The following is an 18,212-nucleotide window of genomic DNA, read 5'->3' on the forward strand; positions in this document are numbered from 1 at the left end:
GAGATGGAGTCCATCTTACTTATGCTGGCAATCAGATTTTTCTGAGAAATGTACAAAATGCACTGCGATCTTTTTTAGAAATACAGCATCCATTTTGAAGTAGGTGTAAAGTATTTATAATTTTTGACATACAAACACCTCCCAAAGGCTCTTTTCAGAGCCACCACTTCCTCCCAGAGAAAAATGCAATGGTAACAATAGGGTAGCACCCCAATTTGTTTAATGTTCGCAAACTGTCTGCGTACTTTTAAGAAATACAAAGGGCCCTGCTTTATTTATCTTCACTTCTATTTTTTAACTGTGAAAGGCGGCTCTGAAAAGAGCTTTATTTTTTTGTGATTTTTGTAATTTTAGATATTTTTTTGTTTTTTTAGACACGACACACTAGGAGAGGAGGGGAAAGGAGGGTAAAGGGGGGACACCAACCACAGGGATAAGAAAGGGCGAGCTGAGAGAGGAAGATGTAGAGTGGGTTTTATTTGGGTAGTGAGCATGTCTTCTCGTGCTCTGAGACAATAGTCTCAAAAGCACTCTGAAGTCGCTCCCCCTTGCAGAGTACTGTGTCACAGTACATATATACAACTGTGATCCTCGAAAGGTAAGGGTCATCAGAATTCGGTATGGCCTGTGAGGCAGCTTGTGGAAGACGCTGTCCCACAGAGGTGGTCCTTGTGGTGACAGGATCAGAAACAGAGGATGAAGTAGAGGAAATCAACCTACTACGTTCTTCGCAAGGTACAAACTTGCGAATAGCCCCAGAGTGAAATTACCTCAGGTGTCGCTTCATGGTCGTGGCCCCAAAGCTGTACGAACCGGGCTTCCCACGACTGAGCATCATTTTGCACTCACTGCAGATAACACGGAAAATAACCGCCACACCCAAGACTCACGTCTCGTGTGGGTAGTAGGGATTTCCTCTACCTCATTCTCATCATCCTCTTCTTCCTCCTCTGCATCCTCACTCCTGTTCCCCTCTTCAGGCCCTTGGGAAGGTGGTGGTGTTGGAGGGGGTGAGGGTGGGGGTGGTGCTGAAGCAGGTGCAGCACCAGGTGGCAGTTCTGCATCCAGGGATGCCATATCAATGGTGGAATCAGCAAGTTGCTGGAGAAATAGCTGTGCTCTGAAGAATAGCCAGAAACACAATGAGAATAAGCTCTAGGGCGTGGTCTTTTATAGTGGTGCTTGTACGCGGTTCGCGGACATGCGCGCTATCCGCGGACAGATCAAACACAAAAAAGGATTCAAAAAGTTTCAAAGGATATGTAGAAACTCAGGATTACTATGTGGGACTTGTGCCATGATGAGTTTTTATGGGAAAATATTGTGGATTACTCGAAAATGTACTTTTAAATTGTTCGGGGACACGAACAGTGTCCGCATTCATAACACGCGATCAGCATGGGTGCGGTCACATGATCCCTTCGCGAACAGGTCTGCGAAGGAAGCTCCTGTCTGCAGGACACCAAATGCACAGACATTGGCTTGCGCATGCGCGTTGATGTTCTACGGACAGTGTTCAGGTCCTGAATTAATTAAAAGTGTGTCACACATAAAACAAACATTTCTGGACATCGCGTATGTTCTAGAACAGTTTAAACTTGCTAGCGAACACTACGGACAGTTATAGTATTCTTTAGGACACTTCCATTTCGTTTGATTACGAACTTTTTAGGACATCAATTGTGTTCTTAGAACATTTAACTTGCTAGCGAACATTAAGGACAGGTATAGTGTTCTTTAGGACACCTCCATTTTCGTTTAATTACAAACATTTCAGGACACTAACTGGGTTCTTAGAACAGTTTCAACTTGGGAGCGAACAGTACGGAGAGGTTTAGTGTTCTTTATTAGGACACCTCCATTTTCATTTAATTACGAACATTTCAGGACAGCAATTGGGTTCTTAGAACAGTTTCAACTTGCTAGCGAACAATACGGACAGGTATAGTGTTCTTCAGGACACCTCCATTTTCGTTTATTTACGAACATTTCAGAACACCCGCGCTGTCAGCGGACATCTACATTGTTTTTAAAAAAATAAAAAATGGGAAGTAATTATAAAAATGTAACTTTATTTCACATATATTAATAATTTATGACAGAGAAGGTGAGGCAGAAACAGAACCAAAAACAGGAGAATCAGGGGTTTCAACATGATTGATATCAGGTGAAGAAGGGATGGAAGTCTCATCAAAACGTTTTGGATTACGGTGAGATTTTGGGGATAATTGACTGGGATATGGTGAGGGGGGACATATGGGACAATGGTATGAGGTTTTTGTTTTAAAATGATCCTCAACAAAAGTTTTCAAATTATTAAAATTGCTCAATAATAAATCCATTTTTGCTTTTAAGCTGTCAAGCGTGATTTCCATAACAGTTTCTTCAGACATATTTTCTATTTTGGTATGCTCTGTACAAAAATAAATATATATGTTAAATATATATAAAATAATAACACTTAAATGGTTTATATTGTAAAGTGTGTACCATTAGCTTCACTATTTTCTGACATTTCGTCATGTGGGAAGTGCTCCTCTAGCCATTCCAGAGTACTAGACATTTCTGTGAGAAAAAAAATATATATTTTTTTAAATCTAATACAGAAAGTTTATAAAGATATGAGTAAAATGATGAGCACTTACTATTTCAGGTAAGATATGTTCTGAGTAGTCTGTAGGTCTGGTCTTGGTCTTAGTTGTGGAGTGTCTGTCAGGTAATTATGTTGGAAGCATATTTATCTTCTCTTGGTATATTCCATTTTAGAATATATGGTATTTAAATGAATGATTAGTGTGGTATATATATGGCTTACATTTCTTATGTATTACTACATATAATATGTATGTGTACTACTTTGTGAATTTTTTTAATGTTATCATGTTGTAATATAACAATGAAACATGCTCCCCCCCCAGACTTATTAGGTAGTGGTACTGTTGTCCGAATATGTCCGGAGACATCAAAAATGTTCGCGGACATTACATTCAGTAGAAGTGGTTCAGTATGTTCCATATTACATGTACATAAAGTCAAAGTTACTATTGTTAAGCTTTGCTACTAAAAACCTATGAAATTCAGTTAAAAAACGTTGTTAAAGGGACATTATGGTTAAGTTGTGCTACTAAAAACCTATGAAATTCAGTGAAAAAAACTTTGTTAAAGGGACGTTATGGTTAAGTTGTGCTACTAAAACCTATGAAATTCAGTGAAAAAAGCTAAGCAACCATAACTCGCGCTACCACCGTGCACTGCTAAGACTAACACCCAGGACATCAAAGATGACATTTCACTGAATATATATATATATATATATATTACATGGCCACGGTAGCGGCCATGTAGTTATGGTTAAGTTGCTGTTTCCATAGGAAGAGCACTTTTGGGCGGCTTATAACTTCGCTCTCCCTGGACGAATCCTCACCAAACTCAGAAAAAAAGTATATGGCCCACTCTGAATTTTTTCGCAAAGTTTGGTGCGGATTCGTCCAGGGGGGGAAAAGTTATAGGGGAGGTCCCAAAACTTTTTTTTTTCCCATACACTTAATGGGAAAAAACTTTGTGCACGGCTACAGCCCGAACCGCTGGACATTTGTGATGTCATCTTTGATGTCCTGGGTGTTAGTGTTAGCAGTGCACAGTGGCGCGAGTTATGGTTGCTTATGTTACCATAACTGCCGAATTTCAGGGGTTTTTCGGTTTTACTTTGAACCATAACGTCCCTTTAACAAGGTTTTTTCACTGAATTTCATAGGTTTTTAGTCCCCCAAGGATCTTGTGTGTCCCCTACTCTCTACAATGTGTTCACTAAACCATTGTTTGATGTGCTTGACTATCTGGGTGTCACCTACACCAACTATGCCGATGACACCCAGATACTCATCCCCATCATGGGCGATTACACGGTAGACTCGAAAGCCTTAAATGATATATACCTCGTCATCCAAACTTGGATGGCACAACATGAGCTCTGTCTCAATGACGACAAGACAGAGCTCCTCATCCTAGGCACACAGCAAAGACTTAACAAGCTGAACCCATTGTTCAGCTCCTTCAACATCGATGGAAACCCCATAAAAGTCTCCAAAGATACCAAAACCCTTGGAATCTACCTCGATTCCATGCTCTCCCTCCACAGACAAACAAATGCAGTTGCGGCCGCCGCTGCATATACCTGCAAGCTGATCACAGCATGCCGCCCCTTCCTGTCCACTCATAACTGCATAATCCTTGCTAGAACTCTGGTCATGTCCAAATTGGACTACTGAAATGCACTGTACCTAGGCACTAATCAAGGCAACTTAGACAAACTCCAGGTCATACAAAATAACGCCATTAGAGCAGCCCTGAATATCCCGAGATCGACCCACATCTCGGAAATGAGGAAGAACCTTCGCTGGCTATCAGTCACCCAAAGGATCTCTCTAAAATCACTTGCCCTAACTTACAAATGCTTGAACAGCCTCGCCCCCATCTACCTCTCCTCAAGGTTCACGCACTATACACCATCTCGATCGCTAAGATCCTCCATCAACCAGAACCTAATGATCCCTAAACACAAGCTCCAAACAGCCGGTGGTTCCAGCTTCCCAGTTCTCGCAGCCAAATTATGGAACTCTGTCCCCCTCACTATCAGAAACCTTCCATCTCTGAATCTCTTCAAATACAAAGTCAAACATTGGCTAGTCACATCTGAGGGCCATGCTGCACTGTGAATACTTGCTCACCTATGTATATATGTATAAAATATCAATGCTGCTGATTACTATGTCAATTTAATTATTACTTGATATGTCGTTGTACTTTGTAACCATTTCTGTTTAAGATATGCGCCCGGTAGCCTCCGGGCCTGGTTTGCGCTATACAAATAAAACAAATACAAATACAAAGGAGGAGCAACACAAGATTGCCAAAATAGCGGCATATCTACACCTACATATTGGAGCCATACAGGGTAAATATGCTGAAGGCCAACATCTGGCAAGTAAGCAACTGCAGGCATTAGGAAAGGCCCAAACGGATCTGAACTCTGCTGAGCAGAGCCTAGAGAGGAGCCAGGAGTCCGAAAATGAAAGTAGACAGTACATAATCAAAATACAAGATTATATGGGTATCCTGCAGCAGGAAAAGGCAAAACAGGATACCAGAATTCTGGCCTTGCAGAAGGAGTACCAAGAAAGTTTTTACTCTCTACTGCAGAGCCAGAAAAAGCTGGAGCAACAGATACATTTCAACAGGGTATGCACAGAGCAGGTAGCCATCCTGCAAAGCCAACTAGACAAAGAGAAAGAGGAGGGCAATACATTAATCCTGAAAGACCTGGACACCCAGGCAGAATTTGATGGAGAGCGCCAGAAAGCTGGTGCGCTTCAAAGACAGAGCGACGGCCTGGCGGCACAGAGGCAGGTTCTTGCTCAGGAAAGGGACACCTTAGGCCAGGAAGTCTGTCACTTAAAAGAGAAAGTAGAAGAAAATCACCTGGCCCTTCAGGGACTAGGTGACCTCCAAAAAGAGCATGAAATATTGTTAGAGAACACCAGGACGGTGGAAGAGGCTCTACCAAGGAAGGACCAGGCCAGTATGAACAGGACTCAGGAGATGACCCTCCCGCAGTAAAGACTGGCCCAGGACTCAAAAACAACCCAGGAAGCACAGAGAGAAAATGAGTCTCTCTGTAAGAACAATGACATGCTCCACAGATAGGTAGCCATGCAAGAGAGATTGATAGAGAGGAGTAAGGCCTTGATTGAGAAACAGAAAGCTCAGGTTCTTGCATGGCAACAGGGAGCAAGGGCTGATAGAGATGAGGTTTACTGGGAAAGGGAAACACCTGAGCATAGCCTCAGGAACCTTAGTACCAGAGGCCTTCACCTCTTCCAATCCCTGGACTCTGCCACCCCCATTTCCACTGGCGCACATGAGCCAAGGGCTACGTGATGGCAGATTTCAATCCGATCAGAAATATGGGGCTCATGGACCAGCACCTCCCAGGAATGGATGGGCGGGCATCTGGGTATTGGTACCCAAGTACTGTGTAATTTAGTGGGGAACTCCATGAGAGTATGCCCACTAAGGGCATCCTGAAAACCTCTGCCCAGCTAGGACAGTGGACGGGGGAGTACCCATCATATCCTGGGAGCAAGGAGGAATCAGAAGACTCCTTTGAGCGCCCCCGGACACAGGACACTAGGTCCCCACATTCTGCCAGCCATTCCCAAGCTTGCAGAATCCAGGAAAACCTAGAAGACCAAACGGGTGCCTCTGGGAGCAGTGCCTCTGAGTCAGAGGAGGAATGAACCAGGGTTACCCGAACCAAGAAGGGCAATAAGGCAAAAAGGGCTTTGCTTAAGGACCCCTTAAAGCAAATCAAGGCGATAAGGTGCGTCATCACGCCCTATCATAAGAACACTTAGTATTCTGTCTGGGAACACTTAGAGCTGTTTGAGCAGATGATGGAAACTTTCCATTTGAAGGACAGCCAAAGCTGTATTCAATATGTGAAATGCACCTTCTCACCAGAATACTCCAGCTTCTTTATGGGGCTGGAGGACCAAAATCATTCTAGGCGGCCATCTTGAAGCATTTTTCTGTGCATAGAAATCGTCAGGAGGCTCGCAAGGCATCCCACAATTTGCAATGTGGGGAGGATCAGGCCCCACAAGAATTTGTGCAGGAATTAAAGCGTGCCTTTGCGCAGACCACTAGAAGAGTGCACACGGGCAGCAAAGAATTTGTCAATACTTTTTTCCACGCTCTACCAAAGTACATCATGACCCAGCTAGTGAGAGATTTTCATGAGAAAACATCACTAGACTGGGTCATAATTGGCCACCCAAATTTATGAGGTGCAAAAGCCCATAAAAAACAAGAATAATGCTAAAAGCCCCAACACAGCCAACACCCCTGCTGCTGCTAAGGTGGCAGAGGTGAAGGTTCCCCCCATTTTAGATTTGGGGATGGGGGGGCCTAAAAAGCTGCCTGCACAAAATCAGAGCAATCCCAAGCCCACACGGACCTTCGGCCAGTCACAGACAGGGTGGCCAAGGAGGTAGTCCCACAAATGGGATCCCTCACTCCCCTGACTACATAATTCCCCGCTACAAGGGGACCCAACCCATCCTGGGTTATGTGTGGAATCCTCCAGCCCAAGGGGGGATCCAACCAAGCCCCAGCTAACCCAGGGAACTTCCCTCCTCACTTCCCCCAGGAGGACAGGAATTCCCCAAATCCTAGACAGAACTTTTTCCCCAGGTACCCACAAAACTTTCAACCCCTCACTTCCCCCAGGAGGACAGGAATTCCCCAAATCCTAGACAGAACTTTTTCCCCAGGTACCCACAAAACTTTCAACCCCAGAACAATCCATCCTTCTTTCCCCACTTTCCTGAGCCCAGACAACCTAATCCGGGAGAGGGGAGGCCAAGGGTGGAGGGGTACCCAAATTCTCCAAACCCAGGGTATTTTCAGAGAAGGGATAGCTACCCTTCCCCGGATCAGCCCAGGGGAGAAATGAGAACCCCGTATCAGCCTGAGTGGGTGTCACAGCTAGAGCGCCAGGTCCAAAACATGGCATAGGATCTGGGTTGCATGCTGAGGGCTCAACAGAACCCTCAGATGAGCATGCCGGTGCAGAATGCCCCAAACTCCGGACCTGGTGCTCCAGAGCAATCCAGAGCAATCAAGGGGAAGAGGGTGTAAAGCCTTAGAGGAAGCCTCCTTCCCCACTTGTAAAAAGCCCCTGGAATCCCAGGAACTGGAACCAAAATCTCCTGCCCCTGAAAGTCTGCCACCCAAGGAGCAGAAGGGGGGTAGGAGAAACAAAGAACCCAAACAGACCCATTTTGAGGAGGAGGTACAAATCTTCTATTTTGAAGTAGAGAGATCCTCATAAGATCCTGGGAAAAGGATCTTCTCCTTCAGAGATGGGGAAACTCCTCCCAAAGAAAAATGGGTCCCAAAGGATTCAAATCCAGAATGGGGAGATGTGGGGACTGAGGTAGCGCCGCCCATCATCCACCCCCAGAAACAACAACATGAAAATCCCCTGGTTCAAACCCACCCTGGTGACTGCCTCCAAAAAGGGGGGAGAGGGCAGCCCAGCACCAGAACCAGGGGAACCCAAACCTCTCCCATATCTAGTTGTCACCTTTTCTTTTCAGATTCCCAAGACTCCCCACATAATTCTGCCCAAATCTCTTCTCTATCAGTGTCCAAAACTAAACAACTAACCCACCAGTTGTCCAAAAATGTACATTATGTGTGCCTCCTTGCGGAGATGGAGGGAAGATTCTATTCCCCGGTCCAAATACAGGGGCAGGGTACAATTTTGGCACTGGTGAACAAAGGATCCCAAGCTACCCTTCTGTCCAAAAAGGCCTTTGATAGAATGAATTCAGGAAGGGGGAAGAATTACCAAATTCCTCTCACCCTTCTTCCTGGACAACTTCAGAACTTTGATGGGAAGGAAATTCCCGTCGAGGGGACTGCAGATTTGGACATTAAAATTTGGTGACACAAGGTGAAGCACCCAGTCATAGTTCTAACTCCAGAGGGCACCCCTTGTTTACTAGGGAATGACCTCCTGCTAAGGTTGTCACCCCGAATAGATTGTGTAAACAAGGTCCTGTCCAGTTAAATGAAGGGAAGGGACTCTGTTCTCGCCCGAGTATGTGTGAACAATGGTAAGAGCTTCATCAGCGAAGCCATGTTCTGCCAACTCCCAAAAGATCCAGCCATTCCCACATTTAAACTGATAGACAAATGGGAAATGGATCTGGAAACACCCAATTCCAAACATCTCCTGCCAATCAGGTGTATGCTCAAAATCTCCATAGGCAACAAGAGCATAGTCCATAATGGTTGGGTCGTGCGAGACGTCACTGCCACCTTTTACTTAGGCAGTGATATTCTCAATCGCTTTGCCATTAGTTTCGACCTAATAAACTTCAAAGCTTGGTCTCGATTAGCGGATAATTCCATGTGCTTTGATGGCCCAGAGAAAGCATTTAGGTCAGCTCAACTGCTGCCTTATGCAGTTGAACTTCAGATTGGAGAGGAAGTCACCATCCCAGAAAGGACCCAACAAGTCTCCCTGGAAGTGAAAGTTAAAAGAGGACAGAAATTGAAGAACCCTGATGCCTAGATTCATCTAAATGCTTCTCTCCAACAGCAAGGGTTGGGGGTAAACGCAACACCACTAGTCAACATAGAACATGAAACCATTCCAATAGAGGTGGATAACAGCGACTTAAAGAGTAGCACTCTAGCCGCAGGCACCATTATTGGAATGGCGGTTGATGACCAACATTTTTCCATAGATTTAGGCAATGAACTGTTAGGACCAATCCCCAAGGACTGTTTTGACAGTGACAGTGATGACAACACAACACCGGCCAGGATATTTACCTGGCATGGGGGGAATTTCCTGGTGTAAACATCCTGCTCTTAAGGCAAGGAAGATGTGACCTGTGACTTCAGGAGGGATGAGGTGATTTTCCAAGTCCGGGAGGACTGCCTTCCCCGCCTGAAGCCACCAGTCCAAATCAACACTCTGACCTGGGACTTCTCCACCCAGCTGGAGGAGGCCGCTGAGATAGCAAAACCAGAAGTCTTTCCGGGCTTCAGACAGATGGTTGAAGAGAGAGTCAACCTAGCTGATGCCTGTGAGACTCTGGAGCAGAAGCAAAAATTGAAACAGTATTCTGGGATTTTCAAGATCTCTTTATGGTGGACTCATATGACTGTGGTCGCACTGACATCCATACAACAATTCCCATGGACCCTGGCATGACTCCATTGTTTGTGAAGCAATATTGCTTGCCTCTCGCATCAATGGAATCCCTTACTGAAATAATTAAGAACCTTGAGTCCCGTGGGATAATCAGTCCAGTCCACAGCACCTTCAATAATCCGGTGCTGGGGATATTGAAGCTGAACGGCCAGTGGAGACTCTGCACCGACCTTAGGGAGCTGGACGGGTCCATACTTCCTGATGGCCTCTTCCCTACATTGACCAAGGGCTAGCCCAGATCCAGGGGTCACAGGTATTCACTGCAATAGACCTGACCAATGGATACTGGACTGTACCTGTCAGTTGGGAGGACCAATACAAGCTGGCCTTCACCTTGGGGGGGGCAGCAGTACACATGGACGCAGACTCCATTTGGATACATCAACTCCGGCAATGAATTCAACATTCTTCTACATAAGGCCATGCCCGACCTGGGTGAAAGGGGTAACCTGGTCTATGTAGATGATGTCCTCATCAAAAGCTCAACCGTGGAGGAACACATAGCGGAGATTTGTTATGTTCTGGCACAGTTGAGGGCTGCCGGAGCAAAACTTTCCTTTCAAAAGGCACAGTGGTGTAGAACCCGTGTCAATTTCTTGGGGCATGAGATTACTCCTCAGGGTCTCTGTCCCTAGGAAAAGAAAGTGGAAGCACTTCAGAAATTGAAAGACCCCACAACTCTGCGGGAACTAAGGAGCCTCCTTGGACTGACTAATTACAGAAGAAAGTTCATTGAGGACTACGCAGAGATCACAAGACCCCTGATCCATCTTTTGAAGAGGGGGCCAAGTGGGAGTGGGGTCCAGAACAAGCCGAGGCAGTAAGACAACTCAAAAGAAGCCTCTCACAAGTGGCTTGCCTAGCTCACCCTGTCAAAAACAAGGAGTTCTTCTTGGAAACAGGGTTCTCTAATACATGCTTGACAGCAGTATCATACCAAATGCATGACAAGGTCAATAAAGTAATCTCCTATGCGAGTAAAACTTTATCCTCTGTGGAGGAGAAATTCAACGATTGTGAGAAGGCACTCCTGGCAATGGTGTGGGCATTGAATAATTACCGCCCGTTTAACCAGGGGAAACACAGCATAGTGGAGACTCCACACCAGCCTCTGCAATATCTCCAAAGTGACAGAATCCGGGCCGGAAATGTAAGTAATTCCAGAATTTCTTCCTGGATTCTGTCAATGCAAGGCTTTCCTGTGGAAGTCAGATATGGTTAAAACAAGAAGAGTCCTCTCGCACAAGGTCTGGCTGACTTGCATGATTGTGCCAGAGAAAACTGTCTCAAGGAAGAGAGTCCAAAAATCAAGGACAACATGGAGGCATACCTCAATTCCCCACACAAAGTCTTTGAAGAAGACCAGTGTGAGGGAATGCCCACTGTCTATGTGGATGGATGCTCCTACCATGTTGACAACAACGGGGAAAAAGAACTTGTGGCGGCGTAGGGAATGCATGGGTGAATGAGACCCGAGAACCCTCCGCTGGGTACAAGATTTGTCCCCGAAGTAGTCAAGTGGCAGAGTTGATGGCTGTGCATCAAGCCATCCTCACTGCTGTCCAACATCAACTCCACAAACTGGTCATAATCACAGATTCGGATTATGTACGGAACAGGTTCGTGGAGCACCTGGTTAACTGGAAAATCAGAGGCATGTTATGTGCTAACAACAAACCATTGAAACATGGAAAATTAATTCAAAATATTGATGATCTGGTCACCTCGAATGAGATGACCATCTACTGCAAAAGATCAAGGGTCATTCTAAAGTAGAGGGACCAGACAAAACTGGAAATGATTTAGCTGATCAAGTGGCCAAAACCAGAGCCATCCAAGGGGATCTACTAGAGATCAAATCCCTGTTGGGGGAAATCCAGGTCACTGCTATCACTAGGTCCCAGACAAATGCTCACAATGAACTCTCAACTGCACAATGGAGTAAGGAGACCCCAGATGCTGATTTGATTATGGCTCAGAAAGGGGATCCAATAATTGGTAAGTTTTATCAACACATTGAGGACCCTGAGAACTTTCCCCTGACGGTTACCGATTACATAGGGAAAGAGGACCACAGAGTGTTGATGAAATGTCCAAAAATGTTCCGAAATCAAGACGGTTTGTTGGTGAGGAAATCCCTAGCTGGCCGTGATCAGTGAGTGTTCCCTACCTCATTCCGAAGCCTGATGTTAAGTCACGGCCATGATGCGGCCACAGCCAGTCAAAGGGGGTTTCATACAACACTTGAAATCAGAAGAGAGGTTGCATACTGGCCACACATGGGGCAGGGCCTTGACCAATACTTGAAGGGGCCTTGGGCCTAAATATCTTCCTTCTCAAGCTCTTCGCTCATCAACCTCCAACTACCTCAGGGTCAGCTGCTTCTCCAAGCAACGAGCTGGGGGTAGATCTCTCTCCGCAGCAGGGGCCTCCCTCTGGAACAGCCTTCCTGCCTCCCTGAAACTTGAGGAGAACCATCTTCGGTTCCGGAAGCACCTCAAAACCTTCCTCTTTGCCTCCGCTTTCTCTCTCCCTGCTAAAATCGCTGAACCTGCACTGAATCTGCAACTGGGCCACTCACCGATCTTGGTCCTTGGCTCATCCACTCTTCCCTGCACTGCCTACCTGCACTACGGGACTGTCTCTGTATCCTACAGCCCCTTCTCCCGGCACTTACCTTGCACTTGCCACCAGCTGGCCCAATTATTTATCTTGTATTCTACTAACCATGTACTGCACTTTCCTTGCACTTGCCACCAGCTGGCCCTATTATTTTTCTTGTATTCTACTAACCATGTACTGCACTTTCCCCTCTCCCCTTCCCCTTGCACTTTTCCCAGTCCCCCTACCCTTGCACTTGCGCAATCTGAATGACACCTGGCCTAGTAGGATCGTTGTCTGTCTCCCCTTGACCCCCCCACCACCTTGTCGCACCTTGAAACACTTGTGTATGGGTGCATTACAAATGCCATATCATATCAATCATATCAGGGGTGTCTTGTGTGTGCACAATTTTAGCCAACATCCCTCACACACCTTGCGCCTCTCCAAAAGAGGTGGATGACACTGTCTTGGCCATATATCGGGCCCGTTATTCGCTCCTATAGGGGGAACAAGTACATGTTGACTGTGACATGCTTGTTTACTAAATGGGTGGAATGTCTCCCGGCCCCAAATTGCAAGGCAGAAACAGCAGCTGCCCTGATGATCAACCACATCTTTTCACATTTTGGACTACCCCAAAGGATCAAGTTAGACCGAGGTAGCCATTTCACTAGCGAAGTAATGACAAAGATGTGGGAGATGCTTGGTGTCAAAAGGAAGCTACAAATTGCTTACCGACTAGCCTCTAGTGGTGTGGGAGAGATACAATAAAACAATTGTGAGCATATTAAAAAAGTTTGTGGCAGATTCTGGGCCAAGTTGGGATATTCGATTGCCTCTTGTCCTAATGGCCATCAGATCTACCCCTTCATCTGCAACTAAAATATCACTGCTTGATCTGATGACTGGACCCAGGATGGTGCTTCCCCAGCATCTGCTCTACAAAACCCAAGAGCAGACATTGATCAATGCCTCCACAACTCATGAGTATGTTGAAAATCTAAGAAAACTCCTTCAACATGCTTTTGCCTATGCTCAGCGAAATCTAGAGAGATCTGCAGACAGCATGAAGACCCACTATGACTTAAGGACTACCAGAAAAGAATACAATGTAAGAGACCCGGTCTACTTATACAATTTCCAAATGAACCAGCCCAAACAGTGCACATTTTTGCCTAGCTGGAGGGGTCCTTTTGAAATTGTAGACAAAATCTCAGCAGTCGCCTACAAAATCCACATCCCTAAAGGCAGTTTGGCAGAGGGGGATGATAAGTGCGTCCATATTAACCAACTAAAGTGTTGCCATACTAGGCACACTGTGCAGCAACTGGAGGAGTCTTCTGGAACCCCAGAGGGGGTCACTCCAGCTCCCTAGAATTCCAACTATAAAATATTCCATAGATAGTCCATAAATTACAATAGAAAAATCTGTCCTGATTTGTCAAAATGTATGTCTCCGCCCCACTACATTAATAGTGGTGGGGAAATGACTACAAATATGTTTTTGCTTTGTCACCCTAGTTAATTGGAAACCATGGAGACTAAAAGCAAGGAGGACCACCCAGGGACCAGGAGGAAAGATCCAAGGTGCCCAGAGTATCGCTCCATACTCACATCAGGACTGGGCGAGGAGAACTGGTTGATCCACCCCTGATGGAGGAAAAAGTGATGAACTTTGCCATTTTTGGAACCAAAAGAAAAGAGACTGACCATCCCAGTCATGCAACTTCCCATTAATGGACTTCAAACGCCAAATCGCAAGGTAGAGGCTTGTGGTATGTTCTGACCCACTGGCTCTGCCCTGCAACATCAGTGTGTGTGGCTTTCATCAAAAACAATAGAATGGCCACCGAAAAGCCTTATGTGTGCTAAAAATCTGTGAGAAGTGCGCAGGGAAACCTGAAAAATAGGCCGCCAATCCTTTTTGCCTATGTCAGTGGTAAAAGAGGAGACCACACTGCCAAAACCTATCATTGGGCTGCCCACAGAGTAAAATAAAACTGCTTGAAAAGGCAGTGCTGCATATTCAGAAAAATCCAGAAGTGTTTAAAATGTGTTTTTCCTTGGCTGTTGAAAGTGCAAAATCATGGTTCCCAAACAGCAGAGAAGATCCAACATCCTTGTGGGGTGTTCACCATCACCTTATTTAAGGAATCCCCATAAGCACTATGTCAGGAGAACACCTTTCATCATAAAAAATCCACGTTCAAAAAGTGCTTGCTTGGAAAAATATGTCAGATAGGGGCGCAGTACCGCCGCTCGCCTGCGTCCTAGCTGTCATTACTTATGCTGTCAGTTTAAAACTTGTGTCTTAAAATCAAATTGTAGAAAAGAAGAGACTTGCCATCAAAAGCAATATGGATTGCTACAATTCAATGTCTATGTTTTAAAAAGACTGGAATGAAGAGATTTGTGTGGATATTTGTAGAAAATGTAAATTGTATTTTAGAAAGGACCATTTTAAACTGTGTTTTAAAAGTCGACTAAAGTCAGCTACACTGGACTTCAAAGACATTCCACAGCTTCTCCCCAAACAAAGAAATCTTCTTCCTGCTCTCTGCTCAGGAACTGGCATTGTGTTGTTAAGGGAAGTGGGAGGAGATTTTGGCCTGTTGCTCTCAGTGGGGACAAAATACTCCCTTGACTGAAAGGAAATCCAAATTCGGGCGTCAACAGAAACCAACTGCCCAAGTAAGAGAGGCTCAGGTTGCTCTGGCCCAGCCAAACCTTGGAGGTGGAGCTAGACTGATATGTGTATCTGAAATTCCAAGGAAATATCTTTTTGGAAAAAGACTCATAGAAAACTGTGAATAATTTGGAAAAATCTGTATTTTATAGGTTGTTAATATGAAAATGCTGCTCACAGTTTGAAACTACTCTCAACCCTGTTACTACTAAAATGTTGATATTGTAGCAATTGTGATCATGCTAGGAATATGAAAGTTTACAGGATTATGCCCAGGTGTCATGCGCATGTATGTGGAAAAATGTGTACAGATCTGACATCTGACATTGGGTAACCAACCAAAAGTGTGAAAAACTGTCAGTTTGGAACCGAAACTCTCAAGAAGATGGGACTCAGACGGATACATACTTAATAAAATATGTGATGTGAATATGTATTATTAGCAAGTTGGTGATATTGTAGATATGCTTTCTATGAAAAATAGATTTTCTGTGTAGAAGGAGAGGGAACATACTTTGACCAATCAGATCCCTATTGGGTGGGTTTAGTATAATCAGCCTATCCACCCTTTTGGGAAATAGATCAATAGGGACTGTTTAGGACCTAAACACAGACACACATTCACCCATCAACTGATTTACTGGTGAAGCGCTCTGCAGGAGAACCCAGATCCAAGACTACAGAACTCTGAAAGCAGAAGGCCCAATTCCAAAGCTGAACCCTTCTCAGCTGGCCTTTAAAATCTTGCAACCTGATTTTAACCCCAGATCTCCAAGGGGCACATCAAAATTTGAACAGCCTGGCTGTGCAGTTTTCTGCTTCTAGCCAAGAACTCTTACCAGAACACAGAGATCCAAACCAGTAGAGAAGAGCTGAAACTAGATAGCTGTAAACTCCAGAACCAACCTGTCAGATCCAGTCCAGAGTGCCGTGCATAGATTAGAGTGCCGTGCTGAGTGCAGAATTCAGAATTTTGTGGGCTAGCCGAAATCCAGTCCAAAACCTTTGACCAGATCCTGGCGTGCCGATTCCAAAACCATAGTTGTGAGTATTCAGCATAGAATTGTCCATAGCCAATCTCTTATCCTTAAGTAAGCCTATCCAACCCATTCCCACATATCCCACATATCCAGATTGCATTGTAGAATCTCTTTTGTTTGTTCTGAGTCTTTCCCTCATCCATATAGTCCTTTGTTAAATGTAGTGATAAATTCATCTTTGCGCTAATATATTACTGAAGAAAGACAAGTGTCTTGGCGGGCAAAAGTCAGAGCGGAGGCGCCCTGTTCTGGTGGCTGTACCGTTGGGTATCTTGCATCTTCATAGCCTCCTTAGTGCCAAGAAAATTATTGTTTGTAATATTAAAAAGCGCATCTTTCATTTGAAAACCTTGACTCTTTTTGAAAAAAAATTGACCTCTACTAAAACCTTCATAACTTTTGAACCGTATATGCTAGAAACAAAATTGAAGCTAACATCCTCAGCTTTCAAACAACCCATTCCACCTCCTAGTTGTTCTGTAATCGTGTTTCTCGCGCGCTGAAAAGTTTGCTGCAAATCTGCATTTAGCTCAATTTCATCAAATGTAAAATAGCTATTTCTTGCATTTGACCTCTGAATTCAGTTTCCTATCTGACAGTCATTCAATCCTCATTGCTAGTGTTTACCTGAAGCTATCCAAAGCATCTCCCACTAGTTTTGAATCCCATTTAGAGAATTAAATCAATTTTTAGCATTTTTCCCATTCATTTAAAACCACATTAAAAAGCATTTGACCTGTTTTGAAATCATTCCTGTTTCTCACTAAGCTTGAAGGGGGAATTGGGATTGAAACTGCATTTGTAGAGTGTTTATTCTTGAAACCTGTTTTCTCTCCTTCCATCTATATATTGCATATTAGGGGGGATTGAGTTGTATCAGGGGGAAAGAGTGATTATATTGCATTTGATTGAACACACAAAAGTATTATTTCTGTGCTGCATTAATTTCCTATCATTGCATTTCATTGAACCCACACAAAGTTTTATTCTATGCTACATTATTCTTCTCATCCATACTCCTACTGATTAAAGAGATTGTTGATTGTAATATCACTCAACGCTGATCATTGTATAAATATTAATAGTTTGATATCTAGATATTGTTCAAATCCATAAAAGTGTGATATATATATATATATATATATATATATATATATATATATATATATATATATATTGTTTAAATCCATAAAATAAATCTTTTAACTTTGCAAAACAACCTACTTCTTGGTTCAGTGAGACCGGGGGGATTCAAAGAGAGAGGCGTGATATAAGGGTACATCATTTAGAAATAAAAGAACTTTAGACATAAAAATATATAATTAAGGGTTCCAGCTGGGCATCACACGCTAGGCATTGACTTAGGTGGAGTGCTGTATTGAAATCACTTACAGAGCCTTTCAGACACCCCTGGGGATATCAGGTGAGCATAACACCGACAGCCCTCTTCCACCCACGCTAGAAGCACGCAGGCCAGACTGCCAGGTGCTTGGCGAGCTGGTCATAACCATAGCTTCTCACGAATTAGAACATCATCCATCATCACCTCAGTGGTCTGCTGTCAATTAGGCCTTTTGAACCTGTCCTTGAAAATGTTCTTTTGCTCTGGAATGTACACATATTTCTTATGGTCCTTTGGATACAGGAATTATGTTTCCTCAGGTGCATGAATACTGTACTTCACAAAGTTTCTGATTTCTTCATCTGGAAAGTCTTTAGTCTTCCATCCTGATTCAACATCGATCATGATCTTCATCCCTATGGTCTTCTTTGCTGTCTTCTTGCATTGTGTGATTATTATCTTGATCACACAGAATCCTAGCAACACTAACAAGATCAGTGCTCCAAGAAACTTGAACATATCTTACATCCATTGGGGAATCCAAAAAAAGAGCGATCCAAACCTACTGTCATCAGCAATATCTTCTACTTCTTCTATCATCTGGCAGTGCATACCAGTTTTGTCAGCATATATATCTGTCAAGGTGCCATTCCCATCATGAGAAGGTATGAATGTGCAGCATGATTCTCCAATGTTTGCACAAACACCCCCATCCATGGCTGTAATCATATCCAGGACGTATTTGTTCTG

The sequence above is a fragment of the Ambystoma mexicanum genome, chromosome 1q (assembly GCF_040938575.1).
Source record: "Ambystoma mexicanum isolate Mex_15411 chromosome 1q, UKY_AmexF1_1, whole genome shotgun sequence".
NCBI classification, from domain to species: Eukaryota; Metazoa; Chordata; class Amphibia; order Caudata; family Ambystomatidae; genus Ambystoma; species Ambystoma mexicanum.